This window comes from Halictus rubicundus, chromosome 8 (assembly GCF_050948215.1).
Source record: "Halictus rubicundus isolate RS-2024b chromosome 8, iyHalRubi1_principal, whole genome shotgun sequence".
Taxonomy (NCBI): domain Eukaryota; kingdom Metazoa; phylum Arthropoda; class Insecta; order Hymenoptera; family Halictidae; genus Halictus; species Halictus rubicundus.
This window is the reverse complement of record NC_135156.1, coordinates 751,199-773,169: the sequence shown is the minus strand read 5'-3', so window position 1 is coordinate 773,169 and position 21,971 is coordinate 751,199. Positions and strand designations below refer to the sequence as shown.

General features: G+C 41.7%; 1 long non-coding RNA gene across 2 annotated transcripts in view; it reads right to left on the bottom strand.

The window, feature by feature from the left end:
* Nucleotides 1–21,971, bottom strand: part of LOC143356654 (uncharacterized) — a 707,545-nt gene that overhangs the window by 343,248 nt on the left and 342,326 nt on the right. The window lies entirely within an intron of this gene.

Below are 21,971 nucleotides of genomic sequence, written 5' to 3'. Positions count from 1 at the left end.
AGGATTGGTGGGTGGGGGTCTGGGGTCTGGAGGAGGCTGCTGCAGCTTTGGCGTAGGAGATTTGATGGGGTATTTTGTTGTGTGGGGGGGGGGGTCTGGTTGTGGGTGGTTGTGATTTGGGGAAAGTCGACCGGTGAGAAGGTGGGTGAGGGTTGGTGGGTTGAAGGGATTAAGTGTGCGGCTGGTTTTTTCTTGCTTAGGAAAGCTAATAGGACAGGGCATTTGCTAAAATTTTCCGGATGATCTCCTTTGCAATTTGCGCAGGTGGCGGGTGTACCTGGGGATTTCTTGCATGTGTGGGTATCATGTGGTCCTGGCATTTGAAGGATTTGTTACAATTTGTGGATGTGTGGCCATGGGCTTGGCATCTGAAGCATTGAATAAATGGTTTTTTGGAATCGTATTTTTCTCAGTAAACTCCGATGATTTCGATGGCTCTAATCTTTTTGACTTGTACTAGGGTTGTGCCTGCGTTGAATGTGATTTTGTAGATTGGATTTTTGGTGTTGGTGGGGAGTTTTGTACATGTAAGAGAGTCTAGACCCTGGGTTTTGATATTGGTAATTATTTTGGTTGTTTGAAGTTTTAAGAGGCTGTTGAATAATTAACAAAGTTTGCTTCCAAAGCAAGAAAGATTATTTATTAATAGGAAAACTGGGCACGGACTTCCGTTTCCGGTTGCGAAAGAGAGTGCAGAGTGTGTTATCCTGAGTGAAAGTTGTGTGTGAAAGAGGGGTGTAGGGAAAAGGCTGAGGGTGAAGGTGGTAGAGAGGGGTTAGTAGGACGCAAGGGATAGACGGGTTGGGCGGGTGGGACCTCGCGCTGTCGACCGTGGTCGACCACATGGTCGGCAGCGTGGGGTCGTGGAATGCGGTGGCCTCCTTCTTTGAGGTAGTAATGACCCAGAAGGAGGCCGCCGAGCGGGCCCGGGAAAGGGACCCGGGCTCCGCGAGGAGGGTGTGGGCGCGGGGACGACCCCCGCGCCGACGTGTGCCCCCCAGGAGGGGGGCGGAGAGGGTAGGGAGGGCGCGGGGGTCTCCCCCGCGTCAACGTGTGCCCCCGGTGGTGGGGGGCGGTGTGGGGTTGGCGCGGGGAGTTGCCCCGCGCCCTGTTACGCCCCCACAACTGGGGGCGGTGTACTTGGGGGCCCGGGGTGTGAGCTGACCCGGGCCCCCGGGGGGGAGCATAGCTCCCCCCGTGATAGGCCGACACCCCCCGGGTTAGTTTCCGGCGTAGGGGGGTGTCGGTCCGTCCCTCCCCGAATGGGAAGGGGGATACGTGGGGGGTTTGGGGAAAGGAAGGGTCGGGGCGTGCCGGATCGCGCCTCCGACGGCCCTTCCTTCCGGTGGCGGCGTCTTCTTGTCTCGGCCGGGGTTGGTTCCTTCGGGACACCGGCCCCGAGCGGGACACGAAGACTCCGGGAGCTGTGGGTGGACGGAGCTGGGGCTCGGGAAGCCCAATCCGAAGGCTCCAGGGATGGGGACACCGGGCGGGCCCCTCCGCCCGGGGTCTTATAGCGTAGGCAGTGGGGGAGGTTAACCCCTCCCCCGGGGCATGATGATAGCTGGGAGGTGTCCTGTTGAGTACTCGCGTGATCCAGGCACCTCCCGTGTAGCTTAGGTGGGCGTGAGGTTTTAGTGGGTAGTCTCCGGGGGCTCGCCCCCCGGGGAGAATCCCACATAACCCCGGCTTCCCCCAGGGAGTCGGGGTATGTATAAAACATTTCCTCACGATAAAAAAAAAAAAAAAAAAAAAATGGATAGACGGGTTCGCCCCCCGACTAGAGAGGACGGCAGCCGCCTTGGCGCGGCTGCTGCCGAATGTCGGGGGGCCGGATTTGAAAGTACGCCGCCTCTATGTGGAGGTGGTGCGGTCTATTGCCCTGTATGGGGCCCCCGTATGGCACCGCTCGCTCGGGGCCAGCACGCCCAGCCGCAAACTCCTAGAAAGAGTGCGGCGGCGGCTGGCCCTGCGGGTCATACGGGGGTACCGCACCATCTCCACCGAGGCGGCGGGACTCCTCGCCGTGATTCCACCCTTCACTGTGGTGGCGGCGGAGCGGGCGAAGTTATACCAGATCGCCCGCCCCTTCCGCCGCCCGCCGGGGGTGGAACTCACGCGCGAGGAGGAGTTGGAGCTCGAGGGCCAGAATCACTAGGCCCGGACGGAAGCTTTTTCGGAGTGGAGGGCGCTATTGGCTATGATGATCTGACGGAAGAGGAGAGAAGAGCGAGATGGAAGATAGAAAGGGAAGCGGAGGTAGAAAGGACAGAGGGAAAGAACGTACAGATAGGGTACTTGAAAATGTGGGTGAAGAGATATTTCAACAATGGAAAAACGTTACAAAGGAAAAGACTTATGTGCGATGCTTGCAGATTACTGCTGGACACTTATTATTGAAAATCGGGATACCAGGAACAAGCGTCAAGCAAGGCGGAAACATTTTTAATTTGTTTACATCAGAAATAGGTAAATTTTTGTATTCAATTTTCTTTATTAAGCATTTCCACAATGACATGTGAATATAACTCGTATTTTTATAATCTTATGTAATGATTGGCACCCAAAAAGACAAAAAAAATGTATTTAATTAAGCATAGTAAGCAAAGGCATACTTGAGTGGTACCAACGTCGACTACGCATAGCGACGGCCCTGGCGAGTCGAGAAAAGGCTGCAATGGCCGTCTGGCGCGAACGCGTCGCGCACACGCTGTCAATTAACATTTTCTGATCCTTCTCGTACATTAAGGGAACCAAATACTTTTCGTGAATGGTTTCTCTACCAGAAATGTCTGTAGAATGCATTCCTGTATAGTAAATTCCTGCTAGATAAAGGATTTTTCATATAAATACAAAAATAGAGCGTACAAAGTACCCGCGTCGGCACATTTTCAAACTTTAACAACCATTTACAACTATTAGGAAGTACATAAAAATATAATGGACTATATGAATATGTAGAGGAGAGTCCCCTCTATCTCTTGACTCAAATTTGAACTTTCTCGCGTGTTTAGTTTTTGCGTAACACGTCGTTTCGTATCAAAATCGGGCATTTTTACAAAAACCAAAATTTTTCGAAAACGTTGCGTGATGGAGCAATTCTACTTTCAGATTCGGTTTTAGGATGACAAAGTGTATAAGAATCACCCAACAGGTATTGCGAAACTCGAAAAAAGTTTAATTTTGTTGGACAGTGTTATTGGTCTGTGGATAATCCACACTGGCTGCGAGAAATTGATCATCAAAGACAATGGAGCGTAAACGTGTGGTGTAGTATTTTGAACGACAAAGTAATTGGACCATATTTCGTTAACGGAATGATGACGGGACAGAAATACGCTCAATTTTTGCACGAAGATCTGACAATTTTGTTAGAAGTTGTCCCTTTACAAAATCGCTACGATATGTGGTACCAACATGACGGTTGTCCTGCTCATTATGCACGAGTAGCAAGAGAAACGTTGGATTCTCGATATCCAAACCGATGGATTGGGCGAGGCGGAACAGTTTCATGGCCAGCACGTTCGCCTGATTTAAATCCACTGGATTTCTTTTTATGGGGTCTGTTAAAAGAGACCGTGTACACGGATGCTCCAACAACAGTTGAAGATATGCGTCAGCATATCATCACAGCATGTACGAATATCACGTCGGATACACTTATCAGAGTTCAACATTCCTTCAGAGCTCGTTTACAACAATGTATCGACGCAGACGGCCATCATTTCGAACATTTATAGAATACAGGTATTCTGCTTCCATATTTTAGTTTTATACGTTTTTCTGTCCTTGACCTTGAATGACCTTGGACTAATTGTAGTCACTGAATTCCTAATGAAAGGGACTATCATTGTAGGTGTTTAAAAAAGGGTGGTTCCATTTAAAAATGTCAAGGTGACCTTGATATCTCCAAAAAAATGACATAAAAACAAAATTTTTTTTGCATCGTGTCAGCCCCATTGTACCATTCAACTTTGTCCTTGCCATATTTTACATATCTTTAGAAACAACAAAGATATTTGAGGTGCTCACGTTTGGTGACTCACCCTGTATATATATATAATAGGAAAACTGAGTATAAGTGTTTCTAGCCGGTGCTGTCAACTCAGCAACCGTTTCGCTCGCAGTGCTCGTACAGAAATGAGCTACGCACTTCTGTTCGGCAGAAGTCAGTAACGGAGAAATTTTACCTGCCAGCTTTTTGGAAAAACCAGCCGTTACTTGGGTAACTGACGGTAGAGGGTAAAAGCGTTTTTATTGCACTGACCCTCATAATTGCCGGAACGTCATGGGACGCACGTAACGGTCAACAGGGTTTTTCCGGGATTGAAGCAGAGAAAGCTACAATGAAGTAGGGAGCGTCGCCAATATATTCAAAATATAATCTAATAGTTCATGCAAGAACCCAACAGAGGCCTTTAGCTACGACGGCCAGGACCTTATCAGTGTGGAGGGAATAGGTATGGAATTGAATGTTTTCCTGGAGGCAGGTGTTTTTAAATCTGTTGTAGTCCTGTTTGGCTTCGAAGTTGATTTTAAATTTGTTGTTGCAGTTCTTTACTTGGAAATTTTGCCCAAAATTTGTTTGCAGTTTTTCGTTAAATTTTACGAAGTTAATCTTGCTATGGATGCATATCGGTGTGGGTTTTTGGTGGGAGGCCGACTGGTTGGAGTTTGAAGTTTGTTGGTCAGGATCTTTTGGATATCCTGCGTTCTTGATGGTGTGGGTTTGGGTTTCTGGAGAGGGGGAGTCTTCCATGCAGTCGGAGAAAATTCCGAACCTGTTTTGGAGTGGGATTTGTAAAAGGTGTTTAGGGTTTGTCATGTTGGATTAGTTGTTGGTGATAAGTGTTGTTGGGTTTGAGTTGGATAATGATAAAGATCTTTGTTTTACCTTGATCGTGTAGGGATCAGCGTCTTTTCTTGATTTCCTGTTGTTTTTCCCTATTGGGAAGGTCCATTGACCTGGGTTTGGTGGAGGGTCCAGGGGGTCCCTGTTGTTCTTGCTTTCCAGATTGTGTTTTTGAGAGTTTCCTTGGTGTTGGGTCCTCTGCTGTGTTGGGTCGTGGTGTCTGCTGGTGTAGACACTTATTTTTTCAGTAACTCGAGTGAACGACTGAGGAGTCAGCGGTTCATGCGGCGCGTCGGGTGCGTTGGGCACGTGCGAGAATGAACGTGTTCAGAGAGCGCGGACTGAAAAATGCAGGTCTGTCTTCGATCGTGACTCAGACCTTCTGATTGATGAATGATCAATCGATCCGCTGATCGCCTGTTTCGGCCGGGTCTATATAGCCGAGCGCGAACCATAACGAGAGCCTAGTCGTTTTGCGAGGAGCTCGGCTGATATCGACGCTTGCTGATTGCTGCGCTCTCGGGACGCTCGCTGATTGGCGCGCTGTAGGGTAACGCGGTGATTGGCGCGAGCCTGAGCACGACGCGAACTCGCAACGGAACGCGTGAAACGCCGTTTCGTTGCAAGCTTATCCCGATGAAAATGAGCCCAAACACGACATCATTTGGATTATCTTCAATAAGATTTTGTTTTGTTCTTTAAATTTACTTACCCTTAAAAAATGTTCAAAACTACTATAAATATTGTTGTTCAATCTTTTTTCAATCCCACATAATTAAATTTATTAAAATATATATGCTGCAAATGAAAAGCAATATCAGAAGTAGATTGAATAGGTAGCTATTAAATAGTCAAATGAAATTAGTGATATCAGCGTCGTATTTTGTTTAATTAAATTTAAACTACTTACTTACTTTTGGTTAATATTGAACTAATTTAATTTCTTATTATTATGTTATTACAGTGTAGTCATTGTAATTGCACAGAGAAGAAGACTGATGTAGTAGAAAGAACAAGAAAGAACGAAAAAAAAATCATTCCATACGGGATTCGATCCGGCACCAAAATATTCTCAGCCGGAGACGTTACGTTATTATTATTATTACATTACGTCTCCTTCGATACACTCGCATAACAGGCGTAATGGAATTAAAAGCAAACTACATTCTTATGTTTCATTCATCATATAGGCCTAGCATACGCGCGGTGTCTGAACTAGAATCCTCGACATGAGATTTGAAATTCTATCAGCAACAGCGCCAGTGTAGAATATCGGTTCCACAATATTAGTTCTGGATGATACGGTGGTAGGAAGCCACGTGGTTGGATCGCGGAAGAAAGTGAACACTTCGTTGCGGTTCTGTAAGAACCCGTAGGCACGTTTATTCAACGGTCTTGGATAGACCTGAGTATTACAAGAGAACAGAACTAGAGTACTTCGCGGACGCGTCCGTTTACTTCGCGATACAGCGGAAGAAGAGAGAGTTTCGGCTCGCACGCGAGTTGTTCCCGCGTTCGATGCGAGAAAGGAAACTCCGGTGATCGGCGCGGCCTAGGGGAATGACGACGGTGGCGCCATCCACCCTACAATACGGTGTTTTCTACCACCCTCTAGGATGGATTTTGCATGGAGTAAGAAACAGAAGGCCAACCACGGTATCTCGTCGGTGCAGAAGACCACTAAGGAAATTCTCGTCGGTGAGAGGGTGAATCATCACGGAACCATATCGATTATCAAATGTTACATTCTCCGACAAACGTATTCAAATTAAACAGATATTTTTTTTTAGTGTTGCTTTTTAAGATTTGAAATATTAAAAGTAAGACTAATATCAAGGACGAAAAATTCGTCAAAATATTTTACGTAAGAAATTATTAAAGCATAATTTTAGGAAAATCAATTTCTATTTCAAATTTCATGTGAGATACTTTAATTTGTAATTAAAGAATATTTCATGAACAAGCATTATTTCCTTACACTTTTTTTTATAGATAATTGTTCCAAGAATCGATCTGTGGGAACAGAAATATGTTGAAAACCAGAGTAGCGTTTATTTAACGTACTATTCCGAATAGTATAGAGTTTGAGAGAGAATCACGTGGATGAATTAATATAATATAAAATAATATAATTGTAGGAGCAAAGATGGGCAAATTTTTATTGAAATAGACATTTCAAACAGCGAATAAAAGATAAAAAAATTATTTGCTACGCGTCAAATAAAAATAATTATGTTATCTCTATTCCACACGTAATGAACTTATTCGACGAATAAAGATTTTTTTTAAAGACCGACCAACAGCCTACAATGTAAGCAGATGGAGAATCCAGCATTATTGGCAATTTATGCTTTTATGTTTTTAATCAGAACAATACTGTTAATACGAATGAGTTCTAGAGCTTATCCCGACCAAAATGAGTCCAAACATGACATCATTTGGACTGTCTTTAATGAGATTGTAATTTTTATCGTAACATTAGGTATCAGTGAAACTTGTTCGATTACACTCGAATTTGACCTTATTTTCATCAGGAAAATCCCCTCCATTCGCTCGTCACAATTTCATGAGGATATATTGAAAAATCTAAAAGTTTAAACTTTCATATGTGCACGATTCTCCATCCGCTTACATTGTATGTCGTCTGTCGTCGCTGGGTCTTTGAAGCTCGGCGCTCGGTTGTAACCGTCTTATTTCTACTATTTTGTTTTATTAAAACGTATCGATGTTGAGTTTCCGATAGTGAAATAGGGACGGCTACGACCCTTGTAAGATAAGGTTCGTGCCTCCAGGCACTGGAAGACGGAGAGGTTCTAACTAACTTTGAATTATTCGGAGACGATGTTGGAGGTAGAAGTAAGATATATTCTGGTGTTTGATGTATATACAATAATCGCTATGTGGTGTTTACCGGATTTACGCTGTTCGTAATTCGCGCCTAATCTATCGCGACTTCATAGAATCGTGCCATCGCGTAGGCATATACACGAGCCCTGTTCTGGCTCCACGTCTGGGTCCCTTTCTTATACGATCATCGTACGTTGCTCACGTCACGCTGTCCCGGAGGTTACGCGTTTTCGTCATGATTCTCCCGAACGAACGTGAGTCGTCGTAGCGTACGAGCACTCGCTGATCACGCAGGAAAAGTGCCCGAATGACGACACGTACGAGGCGTCGGTCAGACAGCCGACCCTGAGGATCGTCTCCGTCGTCACCATTCAGTGGGTTCGGAAGGCTTTCCGGTGTCGGTGGAAAGACGTTAACCGCACTGACTCTGTACGAAACGTATCGCGAGTTACGAACCGTATCGCGAATTCCCGCACGAACGTATACCGAAAGAAGCGAGAAAATCAACTTTCTTTTGTCAAGAATTCGACTGTAGGATTTTATGGGCCCGTGTCGTGCGGTTTGCACGACACTTCCTCAGTGTGAGGTTAGCACGAGACGAAGGAACGCAGTCGGTTTGACTGTATCGCTCCTGAGTCGGTTTGACTCGCTCGCTGCGTACCGGACAGCCCGAAATTCCAAGACCTGAACAAGCTCGCGCCCAGACGTAGAGTGTCCTAGTTTCGTCGCGCATCGACCTCATTCGATCCGTATCGCGTGGGGATCGATGCGCGCGCACGCTAATTAGTGGGGGATCCTGCGATCCTTCATTAAGAGAAGGATGACAGGACGACCAGGAACGTCGTGGTGGGGGTCCGCGTCGCTCATGCGACACGCCGCCCGGTCGATATGTAATCGATACGGTTACACGGTAAAAGTAATTCGAAGATTTATTAAAAGCCTTCGAATAGAAAATACAGATAAAAGATGAAAAAATTATTCGAAGTTTGAATAAATCCGCTTCGAATAAAAAAAATTATTTTTTTTCGTCGGATAAATTCTCGTCGAATAAAATTATTTATCCGATACTCGTCGAATAAAGATACTTTTTTTATTCGAACCTTCGAGTAACGAATAAAGATAAAGTATCTTTTATTCGAATCGGCATTTAAATAATTTTTTATCTAAATAATGCCCAACTCTGCCTACGGCACAACAAAATCACTGGCATTCAAACGGAGAGAATATCCGTTTCCGATATAATGTTGCACGGAGAAGCGGACAGAAAAACTCGAGAACCGTCGTCGCCGAGGAGGGGGTCACACATTGTCGGCTATATCGGTGTGAGACTAGAAGACCACTCCCAATCCAATTACAAAACTTCTTTATTTTTCGTTATTTTTTTTTTTAAACTTTTACAAACATATTCGTGGCATTTTTCTGATTAAAATGAAAGCAAATATGATATAATTCCGATGATAATTACTTGTGTAATGAACGATTGAAGTTTCGGACGCGAAGAAGGACAGCGTATGGGAAAAAAGAGCCGCGGAGAGTCGAAGTGTTCGGAAAAGATGAAAGACTGGCGTGAACTCAGGCCTTTAAATAAAAAAATAAACTTTTTCATTATTAATTATTTTTCTATCAGACTTTCACCAACATACTCGTGGCATTTGCTAAGGAAAACGGTACCAAATATGACGAAATTCCGATGATATTTAGCATATGAAAAGAAAGAGACGCGGCGAGTCCTTCCCGCCTCGAGTTCGACAGCTTGGTTTTCGCCGCGGACAAATAGCCGAATTTCGGGCAAAGGTCTAGATGCGGTTACTAATTTATATGTATTGACAATTATTCACAGAAAATTAAATTTAACAATACAATTAATGATTACAGATAATGTTTATTGCTTATAAAATATAAAATGTAAAGAAAAAATTCTATAAGGTATAAAAAATAGCAAACAATACAATTATAATTAAAACTTAAAATGACTTAGACACATTTCAAAACTTTTATCTCTATCTCTATGTTAGTGATACACAAACTGAAAATTTCATCGAAATCGGTTGACGGAGAAAAAAACAACGTGCATTGCTAGATATAAGAATCTGTGTATCTGTGTGTTTGTACAAATAGCAATAATACTGCCACCAAATAGCTTTATATGGATAAGAGCCGTCGAAAGTTAGTTTCATTACATAACACTTTTATTTCGTTACTACCTCTACTTGAATAATTGCAGTCCAGCATTAGAAGTGGTATTATCGGTTAAATAAGTGAAAAAATTAATTTTCTGTTTTTTACTACGGATCACAATAAGAACGATTGAATTTTGTCATTACTTGAATATTGTATTTATTCTTTTTTTTTTATTATAACTATTACAGAATATATTTTGTTGAATAATCATTATTTTATAAATATCGCAATAAGTTCCAAATTAATTAATTAAACCTATAAACTATCGATTATAAAATAATGATTACAATGGTGAACAATATGGAAAATAAGAAGGCAATAAGAATGTAATGAAATTATACATTAAAAAATAATTATTTTCATTCTACGCATTATAGGTTTATTTATTGCCTCCGTCACTGACGTTTTTTCCGTAATTCACGAGCAAATGTTCTATTTAGGTAGCGAGCGCGGCATGTTTAGCGATGTTGGTATTTGAGGTCAGTGATAGTTCCACGTTCTTAGTTCCACAACCGACGAGAGTATCTCGACATTGGGGCCGTTACCGACCGCTCCCAGTACCCACCTGGGACCCACTTTGAGACTCGCAGTTTAACACGGGGGCTGGCAGTCTTTATATATGTATATTGTGGGGATTTTAGAGAGAGATATATTGAAGTGGTCTGTCTGTCGACTTCCTCTGTAGTGGTACACACCACATCGGTGAGCGTAGACTCAGACTGTCCTCCACGAACGTGGGGACTGTACGATGAGCACGTAGTACAGAAAACAGGGTCACCAGTGGCCACAGGCCACAAGTTCTCGAGAGAGAACGCTTGCAATATATGATAGTCCAAGATGGACGCGCCACGTGTTCGCGGCGAAGTCGGAACAGGTTAACTGCGTGAGGCCCACACCTCACGATTAATAAAGGCGTCAGGTAACGATCAAATAACAACGTTTATTCACCGAATGGCAACGAGGAAACTCGCGAAACAGCTAGACGCGAGATACAAGGTCCGTCCAGTACGGACAGCGTAGTAACACCGTTATATATCAAATTCAACTCCGAAAGACACGACTAGCTACGGCGGCGTGGTTTTCACGAAAGAGAAAGAGTCGTCGACGAGACGCTCCTCGTCGCGGAAAACGCGGGAAACGCAGGCGCACTAACGCGTGCCGCATGGCACATGCGCGTGAGCGCCGCCGGCCCCACAATATTGTGGGGCCGGCGACACAGCCGCGCATGTGCCGCGCAGTAAGCGCTACTGCGCCTGCGCGGCCGGGGATAGCGGTAACGAGCGCGTTGCCGACTCTTCCTTTCTCTTCTTCTCCGAGCCTTCTCCGAGAGAACATCGCTGCGCATAAAGCGTCTCGTCTACGATAAGTTTATCCTGCGGCGTGGTGCCGCAGGACCGTGCCCGGTTTCCGAACATAATTGTCGCGACTCGTTCTCGAGTGTCGCGAACTCTCCGTTCGTGTTTGTTAAAATAAACGTAGTTATTTCTGGTTACTACCCGACGTGTTTATTACTCGTGAGGAGTGGGCCTCACGTGCTCATCCTAGATCCTCCTTGCCGCGACCACGTGGCGCGTCCATCTTGAACGCAGTCCGTCTGGACATTTATTTCGTGCGTTCTCGCCAGAGAACGCGTGGCCTCCGGCCACTGGTGACCCCAATCTCTCGTGTGTTACAAGATCTATTTATGTTCCTAGTCCCCACGACCATGGAGGACCGTCGGAACTCATCAGTGCGTACATCTGTACGCCTCCACCACCAAAAATCCCCACAGTGGTGACCCCGACGTGATCGTCGATAGGACGAGGGAATCAAGGAGGACGGTTTCGAGGAGCCTTGTGCACCTGCTGCTGTTGCAGCCATCCTTCACCGGCACGGAGCCCTGGGCGACGTACGGACGGCGGCGAGGGAGCATCACGACGTCCGGTTTGAGGTTATGCGTGAAGCCACCGACACCGGCGCCTTTTCAACGTGACGCCCTAGCAGCTCGTCGTTCCGGAGTTGCCGTTAGCCGATTCATCCTGCTGCCGTCGATAGGACGACGCGGGGACAGGCGAGGGGACTTCCGCCTCACCGGCAGTGTAGTGCAGTTTTGTGCGAGTGCAACGTGCCGGGTGTGTGCGTATTTTTCCGTCGTGCGACGTTATACGGCGCGTATGTATGTGAGAGTTTGTCTCCGGTTTCGTAGAGAGCGTTCATTTTTCGTGTTGCGACTCCGCGCGTGTTCATCTCGGCTTTTAGTTGCCCATTTGGGTTGTTAGCGTTTAGAATGCGTTTCTTTTCTCTGTTGCGCATGAACGCGTGTCGTGCCCGCTGCGTCTTAGGGTCTAGGCGCCCTCGGCGTGCGTATTGCCCGCGGTTGCGGTGCGCGTTTCGCGTCGTTAAATTCGCGTTATTGTTTCGGGACGTTGAGTCCTTCGCACGCGCGTTTTTGCCCGCGGTTGCTGTGCGCGTTTCACGTTGTTCCACGCGCGTTGTTGATGTTCGCAACCTTGCGCAGTCCTATACGCGTTAGTTTCAATGTCGCGTTGTTTTTTTTTTGCGCCTTCATGTAGCTCGCCGCGGTAGGCTCGCGGACTGTTCGAGGACGTCTTGTCCTTCGCACGCACGTTTTTGCCCGCGGATTTACAAGCGCGTTTCTCGCGTTAATATGCGTAGTTTTGCCTTTTTCACGTTAGGGCGTGTGCGACTTCGCGTTTAGCGAATTGTTATTTTTCTTTTCCTATGTCGATTCATTCCGCGCGCTCTTTTTCACCGTCGCGTCGCGAACATGGCGTACGTTATCTCGGCGCGTGCCAGCACGGCAACCGCCGTATTTTATAACGTGTTTTCGTCGCGCATTCCGCGTCCGCGCATTCTTTGCGAATTTTTCGTTGAGCGTTCAGTATTGCGGCGATTTTTCTTTCGCAGCTCAGGGTTGTGCGTAATTCCGAGCTCCAGGCGTGACCTTACCATTGTAACACGCCCGAGCGTTATCGTGTTTACCTTCTTATGTGCCCTGAGTCTGTTTGTGTGCGCGAGCGTCCTTCGGACCAGCCCGTCGTTCTTGTTCGCGCGTGCTTAGATTTCGGTTAGAGAGCAGTTTCGAAGGTTTCGAATAAATCTTCGGATAACTTTTGCCAGCTCGACGAATAAACGGCGACGACGCCCGACGAGGACCGACGAGCACCGAACGTCGAAGACCAAGCGACTGCCATACGGCATACAATGTAAACGGATGGAGGATCGAGCATTATTAGCAATTTATGCTTTTATGTTTTTAATCAGAACACTATTGTTAATTAACGTGAATTCGGTGGAACGCATCGAACAGTCGAGCAGGCAGCTCACACGGACAGAATAGAGGCACGCTTGTGTGTAGCGCGTGCGTAGTAGAAGTAACGTAAGGAGACGACGGTACGTGAAAGTGCCCCCCCCCCCGTGGGGGGGGGGGGGGTGGCGTGGCGTCGCACGATTCTGGCATCACGACTGAACGAGTCTGATCGAGCTCGATGAATGCGGTATAGTTCGTACAGTGAGCAAAATTCGTATAAACGCACCTAAAAAAATATGATTTTTGGGGCTAAAGGTTTTAAATTCAAATGAGGCGAATATAATAACGACAGAAGAGTAAAGTTCTATTTATGTGCTATAGATATTTACATATTTATATTTAGGTAAACATATATAAGTCTGTATTTATTGATACAGACTTATTCTTTGTGCGAAATTCGTTTAAACGCACAGCAAGAAAAGACGAAATAAGACTAAACTTATATTATAATTATAAATTTAATATTTTGTATGACCTCCATTATTTTGAATTAATGCAAAAATTCGATTCGGCATTGAATTTATCAGATTATTTATGACTGTAATAGGAATCTCTTCCTAGCAACGTTTAATTTCTTCTTTTAAAGCTGCAGTATCGGTGAATTGGCGGCCATTTGCATATATATTTCTTGCCATTATACCCCATAAGTTTTCAATGGGGTTCATATCAGGACTGCATGCAGGCCACTCAATTAAAGGGATGTCCCGTGCCTTAAACCATTCGCGGGAACAATTTGAAACGTGGATTGCTGCGTTGTCTTGTTGGAATATAAATTCACGTTCGCCACTGTATCTTCCAAAAATGGAATTAATGCTCCATCTAGCATGTCGACGTACTTTTCTGAATTTATTGTGCTGTTAATAAAACAAAGTTTCAGTTTTCCATATGAAGAAAATGCTCCCCAAATCATTACACTTCCACCGTGGAAATTTCTGGATAATTTAGGGTCATTTTTTTTACGTAAATCGTGCCAGTAGGAACTGCATCCATCTGGGCCGTCTAAATTGAATTTTTTCTCGTCCGAAAAAATGACTTTCTTCCATTCATCAGTCCAGTGCATATGATTTTTTGCATATTGCAGCCGAGCAACCTTATGATGCGCTTTCAACATCGGCTTTTTCTGTGGTTTCTTAAAAACTATGTTTGTATTATTATGCAAAATTTGTTGAACACGTCGCTTTGTGACTGATAATTGCATTTTCGCAACAGTTTGACTTGCAACTAATCTATTTTTTGTAGCTTCATAGAAAATAATATTCTTTTCCCGTTGCGTTATTTTAGAATTTCCTTTCGTAGAACATTTCTTTCCATAATTTTCTTTCAATTTCAAGAAATTTCTTACTACACACTGAACGATTAATTTCCTTTGCTATTTTTCTATTCGATTCACCTCTTTTGTTTAAAATTGCTATTGTGGCTTTTTCGCCTTTGGTCAGAAAATTTCCTCTTGGCATTTTTCTCCTTTTCATTAAAACAAATGTATTACTAAATGTGTTACTAAATACAGTTTAATACTACACAATTCAACAATATGAAGCACTTACCACTATTATCTCTGTCAATATTAATCGAAATAAAGCACTGCGATTAAACGAATTTCGCATCCGTAGACGTTGTCATTACACGTTTCGCTCTGCGACATAGACTGGCATGTAAATGCTGAAAATTTCGAAGCATATTTAGATGTTAAAAGTAAAGATCGAGCAAAGTAAATAACCCCATTTTGACAACATCATTTGTCCTTTTCTTCTCCATAGGCATGAAAATTTGTATATTTTGAAGTGCGTTTAAATGAATTTCGGTGACTGTACGTGTCGTGCTGTTGCGTTCGTCGTTTATTTTCTCACTACAAACGTGAAAGAAAATAATACAACTACGTTCTCAGTCAGTAGTGAGATAGATTGACATCTTGCAAAAAAGATCAACTACATAATTCTTGATTAATTAATTCTTAACTCTTTCGAATTTCACAAGTAATATTAATTTATATTTTGCATGATTCTTTAAAGCTAAAATTTATGTTGTTTAAATGAAATATACATGAAAATATACAGGGTGGCTCACATAACTCTGAACAGCTCAATATCTCGAAAACTATGCCATCGATTTTAAAGTTCTTAGTCTTAAATTGCATGGAACTGATGGGCCTTTCTGACTACATAAACGTGAAGTGGTCTCCCTTCCCCTTTAACGGGGGAGGGGAGGTACCTTTGTAATTTTAAATGGAACCGACGGAAGATTCTACAGGAAAAAACAAGTCAATTTTGTCTGAAACATTTCTTTGTCAGATACTTCCATGATGAGATATAACAGTTTGAAGTTTCGAGTTGTAGGTACTTGAAGCGCTCGGAAATAGCGTTATGGAATTATACGCGCTTGAGTCCTTTGCTTATTCGTGAAGAAACACAAACAATAATATTTACAATTCTTGAGTTTGACTCACAAGTAAGTTGTAGACAACTCGAAACTTCAAACTGTTATATCTCATCATGGAAGTATCTGACAAAAAAATGTTTCAGACAAAATTGACTTGTTTTTTCCGGTAGAATATAAATATGTAACATTTTATAGGGGGTTCCGTTTAAAATTACAAAGGTACCTCCCCTCCCCCGTTAAAGGGTAAGGGAGGCCACTTCACGTTTATGTAGTCAGAAAGGCCCTTCAGTTCCATGCAATTTAAGACTAAGAACTTTAAAATCGATGGCATAGTTTTCGAGATATTGAGCTGTTCAGAGTTATGTGGGCCACCCTGTATAGTAAATTTCAATTTAATTTCTTTTTCAAGTTCAGTTTCAAAATATATTCAAAATGGTTGCGTATTAATAGTGTTAAAAAATTGTAGAATTGCGAACATAATGACATCAAATAAAAAATTATAATTTGAACATATAGTCATAACATCAGATATGTAGATGTACATAACTCATCAATCAGTTGAATTTGACCAGATTTGATCATTTTTGTGGATCTAGTTCTAACATTTATCGTTCGTCAGCGTAGAGGGCGTAAGAAAACCAGTTGTTTACATGTGAGACCACAGACGAGGTATAAGGATAGACCTATCATCTTATGGGACTTCGTGTCCGATGTTCTGAAATATCGACCGTTCAAAAAATCAGAGGTTTTGGTATGCCCTCTACGATTTAGAGTGGTGAGTTTAGGAATTATATTGAATCACAGGTATCGAAGGCGTAGTTGCCAAACCACATCGGAGAATATTCGTCGCATAGTTGCCAATTTACTGTTACTGCCGTGTAATGCACAGCGCGTATTTCGGCTATTTTCCAAGTTACAGTCGCAATTCTGGAAAAGTAAACGAAACGAGATATTACATGATTAATTCAACCTGAATATTTCATCTCTGTTTAAGTACAATGCTTTCTGTTTCTATACTCATTTTAAAGCTAAATAAATGCTTTTTCAATTTATACAAATAAACTTTTATTTATTGATAGTAAACATAATAATAATTGTTGTTGAAAATTGAAATACCTATTTAGCGCTATTTTTATCTTGAAATTGATTTATATGAACTGTTGTTGGTTCCTTTGAACGTTCTGCTATCAAATACAATTTTCAAAAGGACGGAAAAATATTCAAAAGATTGTCAACAAAAATATTAATAACAGCTGTTATGCGAGGTTCCATATTCGTTGCAGCGTGTCTGTTATTATGTGTTAACATTACATATACAATCATTAGTTCTTTTTTCCTAATATTTTCATAAGTTGTGCAAGAACTTATTAATTATAAACAATAAATCTGTATAAAATTCTGTTTATTGAAGATCTGACTTATCGTTAAATTGTAAAAGCATATAGGAGTTCAGATTTAGTTGATCTCCTCACCTCCTCTTCTCACCATTATTGTTATCAGTTTTGAAGTAATTGTTTATCAATAATAACAATATCGATAATAATTATCGATAATAACAGACATGCCGCAACTTGTAACGAATATGGAACCTCGCATAACAACTGTCATTAAAATATTTTTTGACAATCTTTTGAATATTTTTCCGTCTTTTTTGAAAATTGTATTTGATAACGAAAGGTTCAAAGAAGCCAACAACAGTTTATATGAATCAATTTCAAGATATAAATAGCGCTAAATAGGTATTTAAATTTTCAACAACAATTATTATTTTGTTTACTATCAATAAATAAAAATTGAATTCATTTTTATGGAATTGCCGAATTTGATTCATCCTTGAAACATTTTGATGTACTCCCCTACTAGTCAAAAATATAACAAATTTGATTTTATAAGACACTTGAAAATATGGAGTTTTAGCCGCTCTCAGACCACTGTACGGCGGAGTGAGGGTACCGACTTTTATAGCCAATTCGCCTGTGAAATTCCGCAGTCGTTGGGCTTTCGGTCAAAATATACCTGCAGCCTTTTTAAACTGTGAATCCTCGAAGCTGGAGTTTCCCTCATCGTTTATGGTAGCTCTGAAAAGAGCTGATTTTGAAAGAAGAGCTATCCGCAAAGATTATTCTACATAATTCTGGCAATAATGATACTCAAGGATAAAATGAGAAAAACAGAAATGTTCTTTTCACCAAGAACATTTAAGTACAACTACATTTGAACAATGGAAACACGTTAGACCATCTAATTTTGTAAAGCAGAACTCTACGGGATTTTCAAATTCTCCTGGCCGTTCGTCTATATATCCACTACGGAACCAAGCATATTGAAACAGCCGTTTATAACGCGCAGCTGATAATTGGTTGTGGATTAATGAGTGTAGTTTAATAATATTATCTCTTGCGTGTAGATTGATATCAATATTTAGCTGCAGCTTTTCGTGAATATCTCGTAAATTAACGCTGAGAGGCAGTTACTTGTATAGGAAAAAGTTGTTCAGGATGTTGAGCTTTTCATATTTAAATTTTATCAAAATCTGTGAGGAGGAACCTTTTACGCACAATTACCAAAACCCAAAAAATGGTATTGCTCGCAGAAAATTTTCACAGCTAGTTTTACCCTTGATTATTACCCTATAATAAAATATGCTCCGACCCGAAACTCATTTCGTAATTTCGTATTTCTTCATCATCGTTCGACACCCCACAAAAATTTTTTAGTAATCTAATGTCGATATATTATTGCTAATCATTTCTATGATTTTCTTCTACATAAGCCACAAACGACAAAAAGATATCAAAATATGGTTAAAGTAAAAGTTATATCGTATGTTAGAAACTAGGAGTTTCTGGACCCAAGGTTCTGGGGTAAGTGCCGTGGGGTTCATCACAGTGCTCTTACCAAAAGGCATAGTCTTCCCCACTCCGTGGCCAGATCCTTCAGGACAAAGAGTCCCTTGTCTTTGGCAATACGACGTCGGCTCGCTTGCCTTTTCTAAACATTCTCACCGTCAATAAACAGTCAATGCTTAGACAATCGATAGCGGTGAGACCCAAATCGGTCATCAGCTATCGCGTCGCCTGCTGCCAGGACTGTTTAGCCTCACGGGCCACAGACATCATAAAGCCCTGCCATAAATCTGTCAAGGAATAAACATCCCTTCGACCATCCCACCAAAACCTCTCGTTAAAAATGCGTTGACGCTAACACGTATTTTTGGGCCCATTGTGCAAACAATTTTAAAAATTTATAATTTAAAAAAAAATGTTTAAATGATTTTTCCTAGAAAATTTTCGCACAGATTTATAGGCCTAAAATACGATATAACTTTTACTTCGATCAGTTTTTGCTATCTTTTATCGTTTGTGATTCATAAGCACTTACATAGAACGGTCAGTTCGGACAAAAGGTTGACTTCTCTCTTAAAATAAATTTGTTTACGAACGAAATACTGCGAAATTCTTAGATAAATCTAATGAACACTTGTGCAAAGTATTCTACATTAATCTTGATTGTTTGTAGGGAGGGACATCTTTCAATTTCTTCGAGACAGAAATAACATCTGTGCGTCTCGTAGTGTTGGTGTCCAAAATTCAATGTGTGAATATGTGGTTCAGACATGCAATTTTGAAAATTTTGGTAGACGTCAGAAGATTTTGTTAGAAAAATAATTAAACAATTTTCTATCAATTTAGTAAAAAAATGGAAGAACAACGAACGCGATGTTGATAGATTTCTTTTAAAATGTCCCGATTGGTTTGAACAACCACTGTTTGAATTTGAAGGACGCAGTGAAGGTGGACGACCAAAAAAAGGGTTTTCTGAGGCAAGTGACATGATAAATCGCAGGCAAATAGAAAGCCTGTTGACGCAGTACACCCCGGAAGAGTTGATGTACATAGCACGAGTTGCACACAGAGCATCGGGGAATGAATTTATATCCATGGTATTATATATTGGTAACTGTACACAAAGTGCTCATACGAGGTGCTGATGTGGTAGAAAGCATCCTATTATCCATCGGAAATCTTTCAGAAGATACCCAGGAAGCAACGCATAAGGAATTACGATCATTTCGCGAGTACCACACTCGGAAAATTTCTCGACGGGCCACCAACCACGATCTCAGTGACCCAAAAGAAGCCATCTGGGGATGTTTTAAACATTTCGGATAATCTGGCAGAATAATGTTTCCAACAAAAGTTAATCGATACTCAGTTATCTACAAATCCCAATAGAAAAAAATTTTTTTTATAAAAAATTATGGTCATCTTAATTTTTTAAGTAAATATAAAACTAAGTATTTTTTATTACATATTGTTGTAGCTGATGTTAAGACGAATCTTTTATTTATTGTTAACAAATATAGTAATAATTGGTGTTCAAATTTCAAATATCTACTAATTTGAGGCTATTTATATATAACCAAGTTACGTTCAAAGCTTGGCTTTGTAGTTTTTAGTAAGTTATTAAAACATTTGTCTTGTAATGTTCATGAAAATTTTCATAAAAAACATTTAAAAAATATTTATATAATAATTACTGTTCAAAGCAATGTAGTTAATTAATAATAGGAACAAAATGATGTCATCCTATAACAATAACAATACAGTTCTGAACAATGAATTTATTCGCGTATACGTTACATTTATAAAGTACATATTAATATTTGGCTGTTTACAACATTTCGAATTTTGCAGTTAAACATATTCTGTATTGTACGTACAGGTTCATTCATTTGTTATTTATACCCAACATAAAGTTTAACTAATCATAACCGAAATTAGTATTTGAAATCGTTAAAGCGTTTTAGAAAACAATATTCTATTGTATTCGCGAGACTGCAGTGACTATATATATAGCTATTTTTAATTTTAATTCCTACCACTAACGACGCTGTCAGCAGATTTTAGTTCCAGTTGGTAATACAGGATGTGACACGAAAATGGTAATGGGGTTACGTGACCCCAAAAACGTTGGACACGAAAATGCATTGGATGATAGGTCTATCCTTATACCTCGTCTGTGGTGAGACTCAAAACCCCATATGGTGATTGGTCTACTCCTATACCTCGTCTGTGCTTTGAGACTCGCAGTTTAACACGGGGGCTGGCAGTCTTTATATATATCTCGTCGGTGGCCCGGTTCTGTTCCAGGAAAGACGGCCCGGTTCTGTGCCATGCTAAGGCTGAGCAGATGTCAGCACTATATCGGGAACGCCGAAAACCCGGGCGTGAGCACTCTCCTATCCTCTCTTGTATGGTCTAAGGTCTAAGGATACTGTTGTAGGTTTACGGTCTGGGGAATTACCAGACTGCGGCCTACTACTGCCGGGAAACCGGAAACCGAATGGAAGGCACTGTTGCGTGTTGTAGTACGGAGACTTTATTACGTCTTTTCTCGACGGAGGTAGTTACACGAGAGAGCGATGGTGTAATCTCGGCGGCGTCAAATCCGCCTTGGGTCGTCGGACACGCGGAGTCGAGAGCGGCAACTCGCTCTTGCCGCTTGCACGCGGCTGATGCCGGCGATGCGGCAGGGTACGGCAACATACGTAGCCCCTACACTGTCCGGCATTAGATGCCATCTGGCGGCGTTAGTGGAAACTTCCCCTATGTGATGAATCAAATCTTTTCCAACCACACTAATCTGATTTCAATATGGCTAATTTCTAATTTCAAATACAGATGCACAGAGAGAAATCGGAAAATTTATTATTATACACATAATATTTTGTGATATCGAATTGAAATCAAGAAGTTCATTATTTTTCTACGACTAAATATTTGAATGTAAGCAATTATTATATTAATAGATATTTATTAAATTTTAGTAACAATTGTATACTGTATATTGAACAAATTTGTGAAAAATTGGTATGTTCTAAAGGTTGACGACCCACGTCCTATGTCCTACGTCCCACGTATACAGCGCATCACGGACACGACGTACGACTTGCGGACGTACGGTGCGCATCGCGGCGCAGTGCTCTGCAGTCAGATCATTTGGGGCAATGCTATCAATTTTACAGTGTATATATTAGGAAGATGCCTCATAGATGGTATAGAGTATAGACTAAATTTCAAGTCGATACATTCTCCCCTTTAAAATTATTTTCAAGTATACAAGTTGAAAATACAGTCTATAACAATTTAGAAGTTGTTTTCACAAAAGGTGCAGCGTTTCTCAAATTAATCTTAACGTCTCATGCGTCAAATCGTCAAATTCAGTTTTCTCTGTATCGACGAGTACATATGTAGCAATATTTTTCGAATTGTAAATTAAAAAAAAAGTTGAACTTGAACCTTTCAAGCTTCGCATACAAAGTTTCAACTTTAGCAATGCCGAAGAACTGAGCTCGACTTTTTAGTTCGTGCACTAAGTTCTACGAGCCTATGTAATGTCATA